Source organism: Alosa pseudoharengus, unplaced genomic scaffold, assembly GCF_046254945.1.
Source record: "Alosa pseudoharengus isolate Yale_2024_CS ecotype anadromous, Long Island Sound unplaced genomic scaffold, YU_APseudo_1.1 YU_APseudo_1.1_scf_3, whole genome shotgun sequence".
Classification (NCBI taxonomy): domain Eukaryota; kingdom Metazoa; phylum Chordata; class Actinopteri; order Clupeiformes; family Clupeidae; genus Alosa; species Alosa pseudoharengus.
Window position 1 is genome coordinate 44,299,879 of NW_027468718.1, and position 11,504 is coordinate 44,311,382.

Here is an 11,504-nt window from a genome sequence, read left to right on the forward strand (position 1 = left end):
AAATGATCGAAATCAATGAACGGATGGCAGGCATGCCAAATGAACTGAAAACAGCAGTTCAGAATCAAGAGGGGGTTTTTGCTTATCATCTACATCATTGTAATTGGAGAGTTCCTTCCCTCCATTATCTCCCGTTTTCAACCACAGAAGCCATTTTGGGAATCGATGCCGACAATCGCATGTTCATTAGGGTAATACGAGGCGCACAAAAGACACAGAAATTAATCACCAGTTGCACGCAGTCTATTTCTGGAGGGCCGTCATCTCTTGCTTACCGGCAGCGGCAGGCATGGAGAAGAAAACACCACCGAACAGATATCATTGCGTGTGGAACAATAATCACCCAGTTTCAAATGCCAGAGTTAACCTACACTCTGGCGGGCAGGATCATCGTAATGTCCAAAAGTGGGTTTTAATTGGAGAAAGGAAACATACTCTATTTGAAAAGCACCGCGAGTTACTTTGACTGGTCTAAGCAGATAATTCTGTGTCAGCCAAATAGGCGTATCTTGCTCTACCTGAGGGTCAGGTTAATCTTGCTCCGCTTTATAACGATCTTTGGCTGAGCTGGATAGACCTCTGACAATTTCTCTGCTGGTATTTCAGACTTCTCCACAAAAACAGTGGTCCCAGGGATAAAGTGCGTTTCTATGAGCAGAACAGTGGGCAGAACACTATGAAGAAGTGAGAGAGATAAAGGTCAGTATGGGGACGGAACGATAACAGGACCTTTAGCCTATGCTTTTTGTTTTATGAGAAAGCCCAACGGCTTCATCTCGGGTCTTTGCTATGAATTATCATGACAACATTCCCAATTCTCTGTTTAAAAACACTTTAGGCTACTCATATCGCTGACTGTTCACCTGAATTCCAATAGCCTGTTATATCTTCTGCCACAGGATATAGCTCTCCTGGACTATCGCGCTCCAAGTCTAGCCGCAGAATGCATTGTCACGTTCAAGGTGACAGGGACAGTGTAAAGGTTTTGGATGTGGCCTGTGGAGCAGGCTTGGTCAGTATGAAGGTAAATAAGTTGTAACTGTTGATGATGGTGATGGTGATGATTTAAGAAATAAATTATATGATGCATTTCTCAATAATGTGCACATTACATGGGCCAACTAACTCCAATCCTAACCCTATGGCCATTGCCAACAAATTGCAACATTTCAATTTCAATTCAATTTAATCTCACTTATAGAGTGCCAACACATTGCACATGTCTCATGGTGCTTTATAGAGTGTTAAACATGTCAAGGAAAATAAATTGCACTTGAATAATCAATTCGATATTTAACACAGTAAGGTCACCATATAATAGCTGTGTACACAACACTATATTAATCTATAATTCACATACGGGTGTTTTTGTTTTTACAGCTGAAAGAAAAGGGGTTTCAGCATTTCATTGGAGTGGATGGGAGTGAAGTCATGTTGGATTTGTCCAGGAAGACAGGGCTGTATCAGGAGCTGTAGAAGTGTCTGCTTGGGCTAGAACCACTTCCTGTACAAGCTGGTATGCCACTGCATGGACTTCTGAATATTTGAATATGAGAAATAGTATAGGAAGATTTCATTTCTAAAAAATAGATATCATAAATCATGTGGGGATTTGTTGTATGTTCCAGGTAATATCAACCAGGGATGGATTACTGCACGGGCCTACCGAGCCCAGGCCCCCAAGGGGTCAGGGGGCCCTGAAGCCCAAGCCTTTGCATGGAATCATTGCCTCAATATCAACAAATCAGGATGTAGGCTATGAATTCATGAATTTAATTTAGTATTGGCCATTCGCTAGCGGCGGTCATAATTATTATGGTTTGATTTGGTAATATTTTATGTTGAAGTGAATGAAGTCAACTGCTGTACACAGTGCTACCACAAGATAGAAGCAGTGAGTTGACAAGTTGATGTAACCTGTGTTCATCACACCCCTGTACCAGAATTATATGCTATAAATTAGTATTTGTAATGCATTGCAGAATTTTTAAAAGAAAGATCAAGGGCTAATACATTGTGATTTTCATTAATATATGGGATTAATATAGGTGTGTTAATATATGGAAACATTAGAAAAAGACAATACAAAAATTGTGCGGTGCGAACAAAAAACATGAAAGCAACATTATCAGCTACAACATAATGTAATGTGACTTTGAATTTCTTAATTAACAATGATAAACCAAAACAGCATAAAAATGCTGTTAATGGGCCACATGTGGCCTGGGGACCCAGCCGACATTCAGCCAACACTCAGTCAGATCCGTTTTATAGTGTGTGGGCCAGTACAGGCCCGGGGACCCAGCCAACACTCAATAAGCCATTTTACTGTGTGTGGGCCAGAACTGGGCAGCCGTGGCCTACTGGTTAGCGCTTTGGACTTGTAACCGGAGGGTTGCCGGTTCGAACCCCGACCAGTAGGAACGGCTGAAGTGCCCTTGAGCAAGGCACCTAACCCCTCACTGTTCCCCGAGTGCTGCTGTTGTTGCAGGCAGCTCACTGTGCCGGGATTAGTGTGTGCTTCACCTCACTGTGTGCTGAGTGTGTTTCACTAATTCACGGATTGGGATAAATGCAGAGACCAAATTTCCCTCACGGATCAAAAGAGTATATATACTTATACTTATACACCTGGGCCAAGAGAAACAATAAGAGTCATTTTACTGTGTGTGGGCCACACCTGGGCCAGAGCAAATTCTTTGTGTCAGTTATCAGTGACTGGGCCATTTTTGGGCCGGGGACCAAGCCAGAAGTGGACCAACACTGAGGCAAGGTAGTGGCCCAGAGGTGGGCCAGACAAATTTTGCTATGTATATATCTATGGCGACAGTCAGTAAGCGACAGTCCCAAGGGGGGCAGGCGAACGTTCGGAGAGCGTAGACACTATGGCGGAACTGAGGCTAAATAGTAGTCCAGGCGCTTTTCTCAAAGTCAGGGATTCGTGCTTGGTAGAACGACTCCTGCCAAGTCGAATCCTTCACAGACGAGGCAAGGCTTCTTCCTAGCATATGGAAAACACACAGTAGGCTTGCTCGAGATGAACTGCGTCTGACTTTGTCTGGCTTTCTACGTCAACGTGAACTTCAGAGGCTAGCCAGGAGGAGCTACAACAGGCTTGTATTTTATTTGCCTCCCCTTTCGAATACTATATTTAAATTACTTGAAAAAAAAAAACTAGATGTACCGCAGAGCGGTACAAAATATGACCGCCGCCCAGTCCAGCACATTTTTTCCACAAAAATAAATCACGCTGAAAGGCCTATATGATTCTAACTGTCTCACTAAATTGCATTATCCACACTCAATTCTCACTGATATCTGCTAGACAAGTACCAAAACATGATTAGTTCATAGATTTCACATGTAAAATTCATTTTATACAACCCCACCTCCATCTTGCCTGTTCATAATTCTGAGAAATTCTTGAATTGTGTGCATGTGTGCATGTACATGTTTATGTTATGTGTGTGTGTGTGTGTGTGTGTGTGTGTGTGTGTGTGTGCGTGCTTGTTTGTGTGTGTGCCTGCGTATGTGCCTGTGCAAGCGTACATATGTCTACTGTGTGAGTATGTGTCATACGTATGATTACTGTGAATGTATGTGTGTGTGTGTGTATCTGTTTGTGCACATGTGTGTACATGAAATGGGTTAACATGACCCCTGGAGGCAAACATACAGAAAAAAATGGTCATCCTAGGCCCTACAGTTCTCAAGATATTCACAGAGAACTGTGTCTGCCCTACCCTCCTTTCGGGGGGGAAAGTCCAGCGGGGGGGCTACAGATCAAAACGAAAAAAGACGGTTCCATGCTATCCATGTGGGGTTACATGCCCACCAAGTTTTGTGTACCCCGATCTTTCAGTGTCCCGGGAATCCTTGTTGGTGTACGTCACTAAATGTACACATACATTATTTTATTGTAAGGCCCCCCATGAACGAAAGTACACAAACCTTGGCATGCATACGGAGGGTGTCATAATGATCCTACACTTTTAATTTCGTGCAGTTTTGACCTTGTCAGCCAGAGATATTGTGATGAAAACACCTAATTTTTTGCTTTTTAATTTTTAACTAGGTGGCACTATACATGAAATAAGTGGTAATGGGATGGGTTGACATGCCCCCTTAAGACCAACATACATAAAAAAAGGTGGACCTCCTAGGCCCTACAGTTCTCGAGATATTCACAGAAAACTGTCTCCGGCCACCTACAGGCCAGTTGGTGTACTAAATGTACACATACATTATTTTATTGTGTGTTGCCCCCCATGAATGGAATTCCACGAAACTTGGCGTGCATACAGAGGGTGTCATAATGATCCTACACTTCCAATTTCGTGCAGTTTTGACTATGTTAGGTCACAGATACCTGCGATTACAACACCTCATTTTTACTTTTTTGTGTTTAACTAGGTGGCGCTATACATGAAATGAGTGGTTATGGAATGGGTTGACATGGCCCCTTGAGATCAACATACAAAAAAAAATGGTCCTCCTAAACCCTACGGTTCTCGAGATATTCACAGAAAACTGTGTCTGCCCTACCCTCCTTTCGGGGGGTCCAGTCCAGTGGGGGGGCTACAGATCAAAACGAAAAACGATGGTTCCATGCTATCCATGTGGGGTTACATGCCCACCAAGTTTCGTGTACCCCGGTCTTTCAGTGTCCCGGGAATCATTGACGGAAATTTGGGCATGCGAAAAAGAAAAAGCTTCGCTGCGCGGCGGTTATAATTATATCCTGAGAAAAGTGGATTTTGAGGGGTACAGCTCCATTGACCTCCATTCATTCTGCACTCGTGGACGAGCGCCCTCATGTGGAACCACAGAAGGAACTGCAACCAGTTCAGAAACTGCCAGTTTTCCGAGAGTGGAAGTTCTCCCCTTATTAGACTAATAAGGGGAGAACTTCCACTCTTTTTTTACCCATTACTTCAAAAAATAAAGGAAAGAAAATCACGGAAACCCTCAATTTGTTGTTTCCCTCTCAAACGTGATTGGATTGTGCAGGCACCACTCAAAGGAACAGCCTATCAGCAATCACCTTCAGCTTTCCGCCAAAGTCAACTCCATGGTCAGATTTAGATAAGAGACGAAACCAGGGAGTCAAGAGCGCGCAGATTACCTTCGGCATGTTAGCATACGCCATTTTCAAGTATGGCGCCGCATGAAGCATTTGGAACCAGCTCCATTCACGAAAATCCGTGTTGGGCACGAGCTCTCATGCGCGTACATGTTGGTGGGCAGGTACCTATCCGGCGGCTACAGCCAAACATTATTCAGTGCGTATTTCTTGAGGAGCCTATGAAAAGACGTGTATATTATGGTTATTTATGCATCATATGACAAATAAAGAAATTGTATTGATCTTGTTTCGTTGTTGTTTGTCCCGAACAAAAATAGCCTAAACATGATTAAATACAATAAATTACACAACAGCGGCATAAAGCCCTTGTCTCGTTACACCATGGTCACACGTTGCTCTCAACCCATAGCCGCCCCCTTTTGAGCTTGCCAGAGGCTGAATCAGTATAACCTGGCCCTAGCCAGATGAATGTCGTTCTGCTTGGCTTCACTCACATCCATCTGGAACCTCTTCCATTGAGAGTGATTTCTCCAACCAACTTTATGGTTTAGCCAATAAGGACGCAGGGCGGGAGTTTCATAGATGTGACATAGCGTAGAAGCGACTGTGAGAATGTTATCAGCGTCACGGGTTGGCTTCGATGTGAGTGGTTGAAGTAGCACGTCAATAGATGACGGACAAGTGGCTTATTCAATCATATGCAAGCATTTTTTGATTAGGTCCAGCCTTCTGAAGCAACACTTCAATGGATCGGTTCCAGATGGATGAGTGGAGCTAGGCGGAGCGAAATTCATCTGGCTAGGGCCAGGTTAGAATCAGTAGGCTACTACATTGAAACACAATTATTGCCGCGAGGCATTCCAGCCTACAAATTTAATAAAAAGTAAACCATGCATAATAAAAAAAAATAACTCAATTTAGGCTACTTCGCTACGCAATAAGGTTTCCATTAGAGCACAGCGCACGTTCAATGAATGAGTGAACGGGACTGCCTTGTCTCACAATAAACAGCTGGAAATTCCAACACTTTTTCCAATTCCAACTACACAAAACTTTACAGTGATCATCAAATACCCCGTAGATTTAAGTGCCCATCAGTCTCAACATTTAACTATATAATAAAAGTCCAAAAGTAAATTAAATCCCATACTAAAACCGAAAATCGTCTGCTTTTGATAGCCTAGTATGCCGCTCCAAACAAAACGCATGCCTCACAATAAAACGCACAATGTAAGAAATAAAGTTCTGCCTCGAATAAGCCTACTCCAAATACCCCTGTGCTTTGCGAAGCCTAAGTAAGTAGCAGACCCCGGACATAATGTAGGATTTATGGAAAGTATGCGATCATACGATGTTGGACGCCTGGCGATGCTCTGGCCGTCTACTGGAGAAGCCCCTGGCTGCAGCTTGCAGATCGGGGCTGGGCTCAATGTGGGGCGGAGCGCAACGTTGAGCTCAGCCCACCTTTAGCACGTCTTTTCACGCTGACAATGTCCGTAGGGCCTACCTTGTTTCCTACTGTCCAAGTTATATTTCTCAACATAATCTCTAGGAAGAATGCTTAAAATCTATAAAAGCATTTCCTCAACTTTAAGAGAAAAAAACACGGAGGTTAGACTGTTAGGCTAACAGTAGGCCAACTAGGGTAGCCTGTATGCGTAGGGGAGAACTGGTACAATTGTAACAGCGGTACAAATGTAACAGTGTTTTATTCTCAAGATATGGTGTAGCTACGGAAACGTAAATAGACACATGTAGGCTAATTATATAGAATCTTAAAGCCATCTAAATATGAATGGTCTACTTAAATACGACCAGAGATAATAAGAAAAAGGTGCAAAATTCAAGCATCCGATTTTTTATTAAACCGCAACTGTTTGTTTAAGTTTGCTTCGTGAAATTTGAGCAAGTGTGGAATTCAATCACGTCATTCATATCTTCAGTCCCTGTTTCAAGTTAACACGAGTGCCAATTTATATAGTCATAGCAAATGCAATTAAATGAAAATAACAGTTGTAGGCTAACAACCGTCTCCATGGCAAAATGAACTGATTTTATCGTGCGAACACTTCTGAGTTATATGATTTTTTGTGCCGTGATCACACCCAATTAAATTTATGTATAAACAATAGGCTATAATAGAGGCCAATATTATGTTCTCTATACTCTTAGCAGACCTTGTTGACCATATAGGCCTATTATAGGGATAAAGAGGTTCATTGTTGCATGTTCCCTTTGGGACTCGCACAGGCTACTAAACTATTCTATAAAGAAAATACCGATAGGCTAGAGATAAAATGCATTGATAATGTTATTGCTATAGGCGTATGTTTATGCAGACTGGATGTAGGCTAATGATCTTAGCGTAGCTAGGCCTACTTAGATTAGGCTACCCAATTAAGAAACGCCGATGGTGTAGCACATAGGCTATTCTAGAACGCTAGGGGGAAGTTCAAGGAGGATACGCTTTTAAAGAGTTAAGCATTTCTTCCTTGAGAAAAATTGAACTCAGAGTCCGGTAAATAGATGGACACAGAGGTCAACGGGTAATGACAAGCTGATTTTGGGCTGAGCTCAACGTTGCGCTCCGCCCCACATTGAGCCCAGCCCCGATCTGCAAGCTGCAGCCAGGGGTACTTGGTCTACTCTGACTCCGCTGCCTCATTTGGATGGTAGCCTAACTCGACGAAGATTGGATATCGTATGCAGACTACATTCTCTTTAACGGTTACTTTACCATCTGCGGTGTACAACCCAAAGTATTTACAGACCACATTTTAGATGAGTTGGGGACGTAATTTTCCGCTCATGCTGGCAAAAAATAAAATAAAAAACAAACTAATCATAGACTGTAAAAATGCGCAACATGCCACTAAAAAACGAATAGTTTATTTATAGTTCGACAACGGATATTTCACGTCATGTTCGAATGCATATTTGCAGCAGCAGGACGTCAGGCAGACCGCTCTTAGTTAGAGCCGCTGTTATCCAATGAAATGAAGTTGCGCTTCACTGGACTCCACGCGCGTTCCCGGGCAACTTTTTCTTCTTCTTCTTGTTACGTGGCAAGCAAAGTATGTGCATTATCGCCACCCTCTTACTGGAGGACGACTCTCTTTTTACAGAATATCCAATAAAAATCGACGTTGGTCCATGCGTCATTTCCAGCTTTAGAACTTGGCGCATGGTCAGAGCCGACTGGCGCTGGATCCGAGCCCCAGTGTTTAATATGGCGTTGTCTATGAATTGGCCGGATTTACTAGCCTAGCCTCTGTCATTCATTTGTATGGAGGGCGGGACTTAGTCACTCTCTCCAGTTATATATAATAGGCGTGTTCGACTTCGACTGAGTCTGACTTGGTCTGGCTTACTACGTAAACGTGATCTTCAGAGCCTAGCCGGGAGGAGCTACAACAGAGGGCAGCTCATCCCGGACAGACAGGCTACAGTCTGCCTGACGTGACTCGCGGGAGACATCGCGGAATGTTGTTTGCAATAAACACAGTAGACCTTTCATTCTTACTCATTAAAATGAGCATGATGACTGACGAAATAAATTCTTATGATGTAGTTTAAATAAACCACACAGTTAACAGGCCTGCATTGTAGCACATAAATTCAATATCAAGTGTTTCCCCTATATGTGTGTCTATCTATTTAGCCAACAGCAGGAAATAACAGAATATCCAAACGTTTTCAGTAGGCTAGCCTACCATTGTTGCAGAAATCACGTATAAGAAGGTATCCCTTCGATTTCTGTTTATTTTCGCATGTTCCAACATAAGGAAGCAGCATGAGACTCCCGTCATAATCGTCATGAGGACATTCCTCCCAAATGGCCCTATCACGTCTTTGAACTGACGTCATGAGGGCGTGTTTTAGCTCGTGCAGCTCGTTGAAGGCAACTGCAAGATGTCTGTCTGCAAGCTAAGACTCCCGCGATATTTTAAGGCCATGTGACATGGTGTCACGGTGGTTAGTCCCTCCCCAGCTGACAGAAGTTGGACAGAATTTCTAACCAGCAAGCATTGCGTCCATCCCAGTATGCATTGTGTTCAACCCAGCATGCATCACATCAAGTCAGATCTGCACAGATCTGCCTCAAGTCGTACTCGCCTAATACCTCCATGGACGAAACCATGGACGAAACAATGGATGAAGATGCAGCAGGTCCATCCCGGGAATGTGCCAACCTTTGGCCCCACCTCGCCAGACTATTTAAATTTTCTGAACAAGTTAATGATAGTTTTCGCTTAAAGTGTTTCAATTACAAAATAGTATTTTGTATTTGAAATACATGTAGAAATACTGCCCATCCCTGGCAACATGGTAAAAAGATGAAAATGACTTGATTTCACTTTCAATTCCTTTTACATTCTCCAAGGTATTAACATTAACATTTTTTATAACTCCATGTAGGACGTTTCTGTACATAAATGTAAGCACTATGGCAGTAGTAATGCAATATTTAGAAAATGTAGGCTACTCTTGATACTCAAGTACTTTTAAAAACAAGTACTTCAGTACTTTTACTTAAGTAGACATCTGACTGTTGTACTTTTTCTTGTACTTGAGTAAAATTTAGCAAAGGGTATCTGTACTTTTACTCAAGTAATGAAGCTGTGTACTCTGTCCGCCTCTCAAATTTTTCGAAAATTACATTGTTAGCATTTGCTACTATGAAAATCCAACACATGAAAGATAGCACTCATCTGTTTGCTTGCTTGCTCTATTTTATAGCCTAGTATCAACATGAGCTGCTGACGCATTGATCACTAGGCTTATGGTATCTTGTAATGTCAGCTATCCTGCAGTTGCATTAGATTAGATTTTTATATCATTTGTAAATGTATAAATTATAGCACTCTTGATATTTTAGTTATTAGGCTAGTTAATATCTTAAACATACAGTGGGCAGTGCTTCGACTTGGCCAGCTTCACTCGCGGTCCGCGCATGGGATCACGCGACTTTAATTTGTATTTTTCCAGTGAGACGTTGCAACAACCCAAACAACCGGTAGATGGCTCAAGTGAGCAGGGTGTCTCGTAAAAAGAAATGGAGCCTGGAAAACCCTTCACAGACTTCACTACAGACTTTAGCAGACTGGTTTAGAAATAATTTAATAGCCAGAAATATGCCTGCCCTGCCCTAATAAAGAAATATTTGGTTAACTGCGAGTGAATCCCGTTTGCAGCCGTAGAGACGCAGGACAAATTAAACATTCTGGTTTTCTCCGAGTGCAACGATGATAGACAGACATCATTTGGACAAAATATAGAGTATTAACCTCCGTTGCTCAGCCAAATGCCTTCCTGTTACGTCCTGTTATCACGGAGTTACAGGCGATAAACGATTTTTGATGGTCACAAGTTTACTTCATTAGGGACTGTTCGTTATTTATTTAAGGGGCTACCGGAGGAGTTTTGGGAACATTAGTCCAAAAAGACGTGAACCTCCCTCGCCAGCAATACATTTTTCTATGACCCTCCAAAGTGATTATGAAAAAATCACTGTCAACTTTTTCCGGGTTTATCACGTACTGTATTTTAATGTTTTCACATATTTGGCCATAAGCCGTTTATCATAGGCTATCACGAAACCAAACTACAAAGGCGAACACTTTAACAGGGGGAATTAATTGGGCATGAATCATGCTAAACGCTATTTCGCTACCTTAGAATAATAAGGTTCTATCTGCGTTTTGAGTAGGTACAACCGGGACGATTGAAACGGGGACTGAAACATTCCGGTTTTCTCCGAGTGCAACAATGATAGACAGTCATCATTTGGACAAAACATGGAGCATATTAACCTCCGTTGCTCAGCCAAATGCCTTCCTGTAACGTCCTGGTATCACGGAGTTACAAGCGATAAACGATTTTTGATGGTCACAAGTTTTCTTCATTAGCGGTTTATTTTTTTGGATTATTAAAGAGTGTTTTTCATTTAAAGGTTTGACTTCGTGCCTATTCAGTAGAGCATTTAGTGCTCTCCCCAATCCCAGACGTTCACATTGCATGTTTGTTTGTAATGGATGCAACCGCGAGATAGGCTATGCGTTTGACAATGAGTTGTTAACAGAACCAAGACATATAGCCCAGCAGCAATCTAGGGACTGTTCGTTATTTATTGAAGGGGCCACCGGAGGAATTTTGAGTGCTTCAGTTGGAAGTTGCATGACCCTCTCTTGCCTGCTAGAAATTGTTCAATGACCCTCTGACAGAATTGTTAAAAAAGACATGACCCTCTCCTGCCAATTGTCTTCCGCCCGCGCCACAGCCACACACTTTGTGATAATGTTCTTAAATCAATCTTTCCCGTGAGCTTGCATGCTACCAGTCCTTCCTTTTCAAATGTGTTGCGCCTGTTTGCACAATTTCACAAATAATCATATGTGATTAATAATATGACAAATAA

At 42.4% G+C, this 11,504-nt stretch overlaps 1 long non-coding RNA gene across 1 annotated transcript; it reads left to right on the forward strand.

Moving 5' to 3' along the window:
* Nucleotides 1–568: 568 nt before the first annotated feature.
* LOC143099798 (uncharacterized) lies at nt 569–1,972 on the forward strand. The gene is made up of 4 exons (XR_012981763.1): nt 569–699; nt 900–1,024; nt 1,381–1,516; nt 1,629–1,972. It is a non-coding gene; the product is annotated as an uncharacterized LOC143099798 (long non-coding RNA).
* The last annotated feature ends 9,532 nt before the right edge of the window (nt 1,973–11,504 follow it).